This window comes from Triticum urartu, chromosome 3 (genome assembly GCF_003073215.2).
Source record: "Triticum urartu cultivar G1812 chromosome 3, Tu2.1, whole genome shotgun sequence".
Taxonomy (NCBI): domain Eukaryota; kingdom Viridiplantae; phylum Streptophyta; class Magnoliopsida; order Poales; family Poaceae; genus Triticum; species Triticum urartu.
The window spans coordinates 322,524,600-322,533,302 of record NC_053024.1 but is presented as its reverse complement, the minus strand read 5'-3'; positions in this window follow the sequence as shown (position 1 = coordinate 322,533,302).

Below are 8,703 nucleotides of genomic sequence, written 5' to 3'. Positions count from 1 at the left end.
GTGATTGATGAAAAACTGGTTGAAGTTTTAAATGGGGTTAAAATTATGTGAAAGTTGAGGATTAAGGCATTGTCTTCATAAGTAGCAAAAGGCTCCCCCTGAAGATGTGCATATAAGTAATTTGCTTTTGAATGCTAATGCACATGGCAGGTTTTACTTTGTGGAGATCCTCTTGAACTTATGAAGACAATTCATCATGCATATAAAGATATAATGAAGATAATGACAGGCATAATGAAAAATGGACATCTGTAGAATGACTTCATGCGGAATTTATCATCACATCACAAGATAGTAGAAAAAAGTAGCAGACGACCATTGAGTTTAAGTGTTACAACTCAAAAACCAAATTGTTTCAAAAGACGAGAGTTGTAAGGACTTAGCAAAAATAATGCAACCGCCCATAATGACCCGCTTGAAGACTATCAACTCATATGCTTCTCCCCCTTTTGTTAGTAATGACCAAAAAGGGTTGAAGACATAGAGTATCTACTCGTTCCCAGATGAAGTAGATGATGGAGCAGGGTCATCGTTGGAGTTTGCATACGGGCCTAATGTAGTGTCATGGTGCAGTGCAGACAGGGTCGGTGAAGTGGCGTCATCTTCTTCATCGACGACTCTCGCAACAATAGTTGTAGCCAAAGATGAATATTCAGATTCTTCAATAGACGGAGTGCGACGCCAATTTGCATTGTGAGGAGGCCTGGAGTCAAACTTGAAGCTCTCGGTGAAGCCATCTTCGCGAAGATCGTCTTCAGGGAAGAGCATTGTGAGGCTCTTCCAGGACTGTCCACAGGCTTCATGTGCAACAAACGAGTTCTTGGTGGCCAAGTTGCGAATGTGATTGACATCCACCAAGAGACTCTACATCTGACGCTTGATCCAGTCATGATGCCTATCCTACTTATGATGCAATGCCACAAGAAGCTCTCGGTCATTGAGTACACGAGAACGCTTCCGAGGCCTTTGGGAAATCGTACTTGCAGTGGCTTCAGTGTTAGCATGGTGTGGCACTCTCATGTTTCCAGCTAGAGGATAAGCGGGGGTTACAGCATTGGGAACAAGAATTCCTTCGATTGGTTGCGAGAAGCTTTGATGTTCAGCATTCTGAAGATGTAGGGGCTTCTTGGCAGGCTTGGGGTAGATGGCTTTAATAGATAGATCAACCTCACGTAGAAAAACAATGTGGTTGCGCGCTAACGGCTAATAGTCAATGGTGGAATGAAGCTTGATCAGGTGCATCACACATGGAGCATAGAACTTCAGGCCAAACAGATCAATCCCAGAAGCAGCTAGTTGTCTGATGAAGAAATCCTAGGTAATGAATCTGATGCCATTGATGATATAGAATACCAAAGTCTTCATGGCTCCTTTAATTTTAGCTTCAGAAGAATGTCCCTTGATCGGCCATAGAGTATGCCTCAGAATATGGTATACTGTGCATGGCAAGTACTCAAGGTCCTTCACAAATAACTCCTTTGGGTATTCAGCATCTTGAGGCAATGGCTTCATCATACTGAGCATCTGACTCATGTTTGGTTCGGGCCTCTAAAAGATACTCTGCAATTCATCTTTATGATGCTGACAACCAGGTATGTATAACTCACCCGGAGTGGGCAGGGAAGTAAGCTCGATAATGTTTTGAGCTTTGGCTTCATGATGTACATCACCTGACATCCACTCCAGGATCCATGTCTTCGGATCCCTGTTGTAGCCGCGAATATGGAGTGTGGCATAGAACTGCAGGAGAAGCTCTTCATTCCAGTGTTCTTTGGTAGTCACAAAAGGCAGAAGACCAACATCCCTAAAGCAGTCAAGGGCTTCTTCAAGACACTGCAGCCTAGCCATAGCATTCCAATCCAAACGCTTGTGCGGATAAATCTGATCTTGAGTGTAGAGGATGCACGAGTAATAGCTTCGCTGCAGATGACTCCAAAATTTGTCCGAGGAGATTTTGGGCTTCGTGTATAGGTTCTTGGAGCTGTCAAAGAAAGTTTTATGCGCCCTGAAGCTTTGCACACAGAATGATTCCTGGGTTGTGGCAGCACTTGGAAGCCTTGGCAATCTGGGCTTTGGCTTCTGTAGTTGAGGCCTATACTCCACATGATAATCATATTGGGGCTCGAGAGAAGTAGGTGGAACTATGATGAGCCATCTGACAGTTACCAGCTCACCCCAATTGAATGCTTGTTCAATGGAGTGAGGCCTTGGAGGAGGAACAACGCTTTCCGAGATGATTGGCGTCAAGGTGTCTTCAGTATTCTCATTTGCTTCAGGCTCCACATTGCCTTCAGCCATTACTGTTTCATTGGCTTCAGTGGCATTGTTGGTGGTAGCCTTAGTGTTTTCAACCTCCATCTTTTCAAGAAGTGGAGGGTCAAGCACAATCACATTCTCCTCGAGAATGACTTGATCAGGAGCTGGGGGTGTGGCAACTCTTTCTTCCTCTTTCTCTTCTTTGTCTTCATCGGCTGATGCAGTGGGAATGTCTTCAGCCACTTTGGCTTCAGACTCAGAGGCATTCGCGGTAGGGGTTGCTTCAGGAAACACTTGACGTGCGACTGATCTTTGTTGCAGTTCCCCTTCTGGAATGCTCAACATGGTGACCTGGGGCCTCGGGCCTTTGAGAAGCATGCAAAATGCTGGCGACGCCTTTGGTGAGGGGGTGGTCTGTACCATGTAGTTGTCGACGTCAAGCACCGGAGTGGTGACTTGAGGTGGTGGTGTTCTTGGTGTCTCTTCTTGTACTAGGGTTTCTTGCTGTTGGCGCTCCGCCCATGAGTCATCCTGAGCAGTTGGCGTCAATGGACGACCAATGCTGATAAGTTCACTGCTCGTCGGAGCAGGCGATGATACTGACTTGGGCTGGAGCTGAGGAAGGACTACATCATCATCAACATTGTCTTCCTGACCAATGTCTTCAGCTGTGTTGGGGTCAGCAGTTGGAACTTTTTCACTTGCATGAGCCTCTGTGGAAGTAGGCTCATGGATCACAAGACGATGCTCTTGGTTCGTCGAGGCAGGGAGAGCAACTAAAATGGGTTCAACGATGAGGGGCTCTTGGGCCGCAGCACGCTCTTTCTTTCAAAACTTTGAAGCCTTAGTCTTCAATTTCTTCTTGGTGGGAGCATCATCAGATGTATCTTTGTGCTTCCGCTTCCTAGCATCGGCTTCAGCTACCCTTGTTTTCTTTAGCTCTGAAGCTGCTGAGGTGACCTTAGGCTTCGAGCCAGTCATACTGGCAGGGAAGACAATGTGAGGTTCTTCCTGCCTTGGTGCATCAGGATGGGCTTCAGCAGACTTCTTCTTTGGCTTGGCCGCCATTCTGGGGTCAATGCCAGGACGCCCAAGAGCCTTTCACTTCTCAACTTCATTGTGGGCTTGAACACACTTCTGCGCATAGTACTTCATGCGCTCTTGGCAGCCTTTGGCTTCTTCACGCTTCTTTTGGAATTCTTCCTTAAGATCATGCAGCATCTTTTTGAAGATCTGCACATCAGCCACGCTAAGCTTGGCCATATTCTTCTTGAAATGTGCCTTCTCATAATCAATCTTGTTATTGCGCTCGACGATTTTCTGAGCCAAGGCCAACTCATTAGCAATGGCTTCGTGAAACGTGACACTTATGTCCACTAGCAGCAGTAGATCATCAATGTTGATGCTTTAGTCATCAAACCACTCATTGATGAAGTTGTTCAAAATATCAACATCAAAGAGGGGCAGATCATTGAAGATCTCCGCCTATTGCTTGCTCTTGATCAGCATCTCTAGAGCATCATCACCAAGATCTTCATCGCTGGACATGTCAATGGTGTGTTCCTCGTTGCGCAGAATCGCAGCAGGAGTTAGTTCATGCCTAGAAATCTTCCTGGGCTTGTTGGAGACACGAGACAAATCTTCAGACTGCACATTGGGTTTAGGAGGTGCAGTCTTCAACGGCTTCACAGTTGAAGCATTTGGTGTGGCAGATGGCTTCGAAGCTTTTGACTTCTTTTTCTTCTGCTTCAATGAAGCTGGCGCATCTTTGGAGTCCGCGTCATCGGCTGATTGCTCCATTGTGGCCCTTTGAGCAGCAATGTGGGAGAGGATCCCATCGAAGCTAGTGAAGGGGCCGATGAAATTCGGATTGTCATCGCGAGTGCCATCTTGCCTTGGAGCAGACGGAGTAGGGTTGAGGTTGAGTCGAAGATCCTTTTTGTTCTTGGCGGCTGACTCCTTGGCAAACTGATAGTTGCGCTTGAAGAGATTGTCTTCGCGACACCATAACATAGATGATGGGTCGAAATTCTCAGGCTTCGGTCCACATACCATGCATGGGTAGAAGCCTTGGCCAATAGCTTCAGGCTTTGATTTTGGCTGCAGATTCTTGTACATTATGTCGCCCCATGGGCGCTTCATGGCATTCTTCTCAGCATACTCGGCAGTGACGAAGTCATACTTGAACCACTGTTCGGACCAATATCTTCAGATCCACTGTATCCGGGTCTTGCGTTGACCGTAACTTTCCTCAGGATCTGACATGTACAATTCATACAGATCTGGAGGCAGATCTAGAGCTATGTTGCCTCTGCGCTGCCTGCCACCTTTCCTTGCTGATATCTCTGTGGCCATGATATTTAGACTGATTGGCTTCAGAACATGGAAAGGCTTCCGTCTACTAGTCAGACAAGAACTCGCCTCAGGGGAGTGAATATGATGTTGTAATAACTCTACAAATGAATGCAGACTATGAGAACCAAGGGATTCTCCCATGGACATGTACCTGTGATAGCATTAAAGGTGTGAGAGAAGGGGAAGAGGTCATATGCATTCTCAGAAGATTTTGAAGATAAATCAATTTGAAGACATTGACCTCACAGAGCGAAGACATTCACTTATTTGAAGAGAGTCGGTTCCAGATTTGTACGAATCCATGAATAAGTAGAAGTGAGGAATATAACTAGTTATGAAGCATAACTGAATATCCTTTGCATGATATGAGATGCAGAAAGAGACAGATCCAGATTTGGAGGTGTAGAAACCATTTTTTGTTGAAGTGGATGGATTTGATGGATCAAAAGACAGTCAAAAGTGAGATTAATTTACCGCTGACGAACTGCTAGACGAGGCAGAGTTAGAAGCCAAGTAGTTCAATCTCCCGAGCCCTAACTTGGCAGCGGAAGACACCTACGGCGGCGGCGGAGAGGGCGAGGTCCGCGGCCGGCATGAGGACGGCGTCGAAGAATTCATGGCAGCTAAGCGCTTCGTCTCCAGCGTCGACGCGAGCTAGCGGAGGCGCTAGGGTTTGAGCGAGGTGGCGAGGTGGAAGAAGAGATAATGACCGCGCGGTGTGTGTGTATTTAGAAGGAAAGGGGAATGCACAGTGTAATTATGTAGGTGCCCCTGGCAGTTCACATCTGAAGGACACGTAGCCTAGATGCCACTTATTGGAAGTTGTTCCATGTTCCCACGCATGCCTGGATTGTCGGGTGGTCGTTCTGGCTTCTCTGGTATTCCGACAAAAGGGATATAGCATTAAAACAGATTTAAATATGTGTCGTTGTGTCTTCAGCTGACAAGGATTCAGTGAAGACATTCGACAGGTTTCAACAGAACGCATATGACTAGATAGATAGAATTTGAGGAAGAAGCACAGAAGGGGTTAGGGCCGGTCACATTCACTTAGTTCAGGAGAATGGCAGGTTCGAAGACATAGCTATAAGTGAATGCTATAGAGGACAGAACACGCATATATATATAGCCGATCTATTCTGCTAGTATTAGCAGAATAGTTATTCTGACAACACTTCTGCATTGCACGCTCAACGCAAGTGCAGTTCATTGTTTGAACCAAGTGTGTTGCAGTACTCACGCGAGTGAACTTCCCGTAGCAAAAAAAATTGCACATCGTGTTTTCCGATACTGTTTTTACTCTAGTTTTTTACACGTTTATCTGAACGAGGCGAATAATATACCGTTGGAAAGCTATGGATTAGGTGCAACTTGGACATGTTGAACACTTTTTGAGATTCCACACGGTTTAAGAGCAGTTTTGAAAATGGTGTGTCCCATGACGAGTGGCACCGAGCGTTTTTTCGCGATTTCTTCTAAACCACTCGTCGGAATGAAGAAAATGATACACCATTGGAAAGATATCGTCAAGGCGCATCTTTTTCATTACGGTTTAAGAGCTGTTTCGAATTTACTAAATCGCGGAATTCTGTTTTTCATTTTTTTTGAAATTTTCGGTGTTTTCGCTCCAGTTTTCTAACCGTTTGTCGAAACGAGGTGTGTGCTACGTCGTCGGAAAGCTATGGACGAGGCACACATTTCATATGTTGAAATGTTTTTGAGATTCCTTACAGTTTTTAGTTAATTTTAAAAATCATGCGGCCGACGAAGAGAGGCAGCGGCCGTTTTTCATGAAATTTTCACAAAGCGTCGATCGGAATGATTTAAATTACACGCTGTTGGAAAGATATTGACGAGGCGCAAATTTTTCATGCAAAACACGCTCTCTAATTCCTTACGGTTTATGAGCATTTTTGAATTTACCGAAATGCGGACACTCTATTTTTTAGGACACCAAAATCAACGTGTGTATTGCGTGAGACAAAAAATGCACTGCTTCTGACTGAAAACCCGTACTGCACCATATAGTCATGTGCACTGCATGGGTTCTTTTGTCGGACGTAAATTTTATCAGGCGAGGAAGTGGACCGGACTTCACACAGGCGTAAGTGAACCGCAAAAGTATGGAGAAGTCAACCACATTACTTTTTTGTCATTTTGGTAACAATTTTTCTTGCATTTACAAGATGAACAACATTACACGATCGGCCACACTTCTTCAATTAGAAAACTGCACTGCATCAAATGGTCAAGTGAGCCGCATTACTAGTTGGGAAGTTTTTCTTTTCTTTTTTGCATCGGTGTTCTGCACTGTAAGGACGAGAGTCATTATCTATACACGTTCCTCCATGATATTTTTTGTTGGCTCCATGATATTTTTTTGTTGGCGCACGTTCGCATTGCATGAAACAATACTAGTGCACTAAGGGGGGGCACATGTATACTGCACATACACTGCTGAAAACACACATTCACAAGTTCATCAAGGGGGAGGGCAAAAACTTTAACATAGGGGGATGCATCCCACACATCCGGGGGACATCTGAGCTACATGGTCAATGTTTAATGAGCTGCATCTTTTTTTGTGTGGGTCCGTCTTCTCCAAAAAAATATAGTTAACTGAACCATGAATAACCGCACTGGAGCACAACCAAACTGTAACTTCACTGCAGTGCACTGCAAAGCAGAAAGAAGAAATCACACACGCGCCCGTCAGGGATGGATCGAAGCACAGGGAGCTCTTGGCGCACGCAAGAACTGAAACGACCATGACACCAGGTCGCATGCGAGGCCATGGCAGACTGCATCAGAAGGTGCGCATGCGAAGCCATGGCGAACTGCATCAAAAGGCAAAAAACGCGAGCGTTTGGTCAGTGTTGCGCAATGCATCGGCGGCTAATGTTGACTACACCATGGCCGTCAGTGAGGAGAAACAAAACAAAATTACCGGAGCGCACTGCTTCACATCAACAAGCATACTACACCGGGGTGGAGCTGTATTCCTGCCATCATCGCCGGCGCGCCCACGGACTTCACCGACGCGAGCATTGAACCGCATCCCATGCCACCGAGTTGCATGTCTGTGGCTACCATACTGAAGGGGGTGGGGGCGAACTGCACGGGGGAGCAGGCATCCGTGTTCGACAAGGCCAGAGGGGAGGGGTTGCAGGTGCGCGTTCGGCAGAGCAACGCCACCGGAGAAGGAGGGCAGCGACACCTCTCCGGCACACCAATGTCATCGGATCCATGGTCAACGCGGCGGCCTAGATCCATGGTCCCGCGGCGTTGTGGCCCACGGGAGGCCAAATCTGGCGCGGGAAGGATCTGTGGCGGAATAGTGAGGTAGATGGCGTCAGGCGGCGCATGGCCAGGGTGCGGCAGCAGAGGTGCGAGGCGGGGTGGTGGCTCGGAGGGGAAGGTGATGGTGGTTGGAGGTCGGGGTGGAGGGAGTTGAGGCAAGGTGTCACATGGGGGTGGGTTTGTGCGGCATGGGAGACTCCGCGGCGCCGGCAGGTGCGGAGGCGGTGGTAGCGGGGTGTCGGGGTGCTTTGGCAAGAGGCAAGGCAGGATGGCGGTTTGGTTGCTGGCCCGGATCCGCAGTGGGAGATGTGCTGGGGGCGGTTGCCGGCCCGGATCCACCGCCGGGAGGTGGTTGTGGTGGGCAGGGGTGGTTGTGGGCGGCGCGCTTGGAGGTGGTGGCCCAGCGGCGCAGGTGGTGGGGTGGTCGGGAGGGGGAGAGACGAAGAAGGTGGGTGGTGGGTGGGTGGGCACGAGGAGATGGGTAGTGGGGGTGGATGGGTGGGCTTCGGTCGGGGTTAACCTCGTTTTCTTGTTTCGTGGATCGGGGCTGTGGTTTAGGGTGTGTGCAGAATAAGAATTTTGTGTGCCGAATAAGAGTCTTAAGGATGTTTTTAGAATGGACCCACCCTATATATATTAGTACAAGACCAACTCAACATTGCGAAGATAGATCATGAAAACAAATAAATGTTGAAGACAAACCAAATGCGAAGACCATGCAATCATGACGCCAAATTGAAAAGCTTCAAGAAGGTTTTGGTGGTGGCATTACCCACCGTATAGGAAGTATTA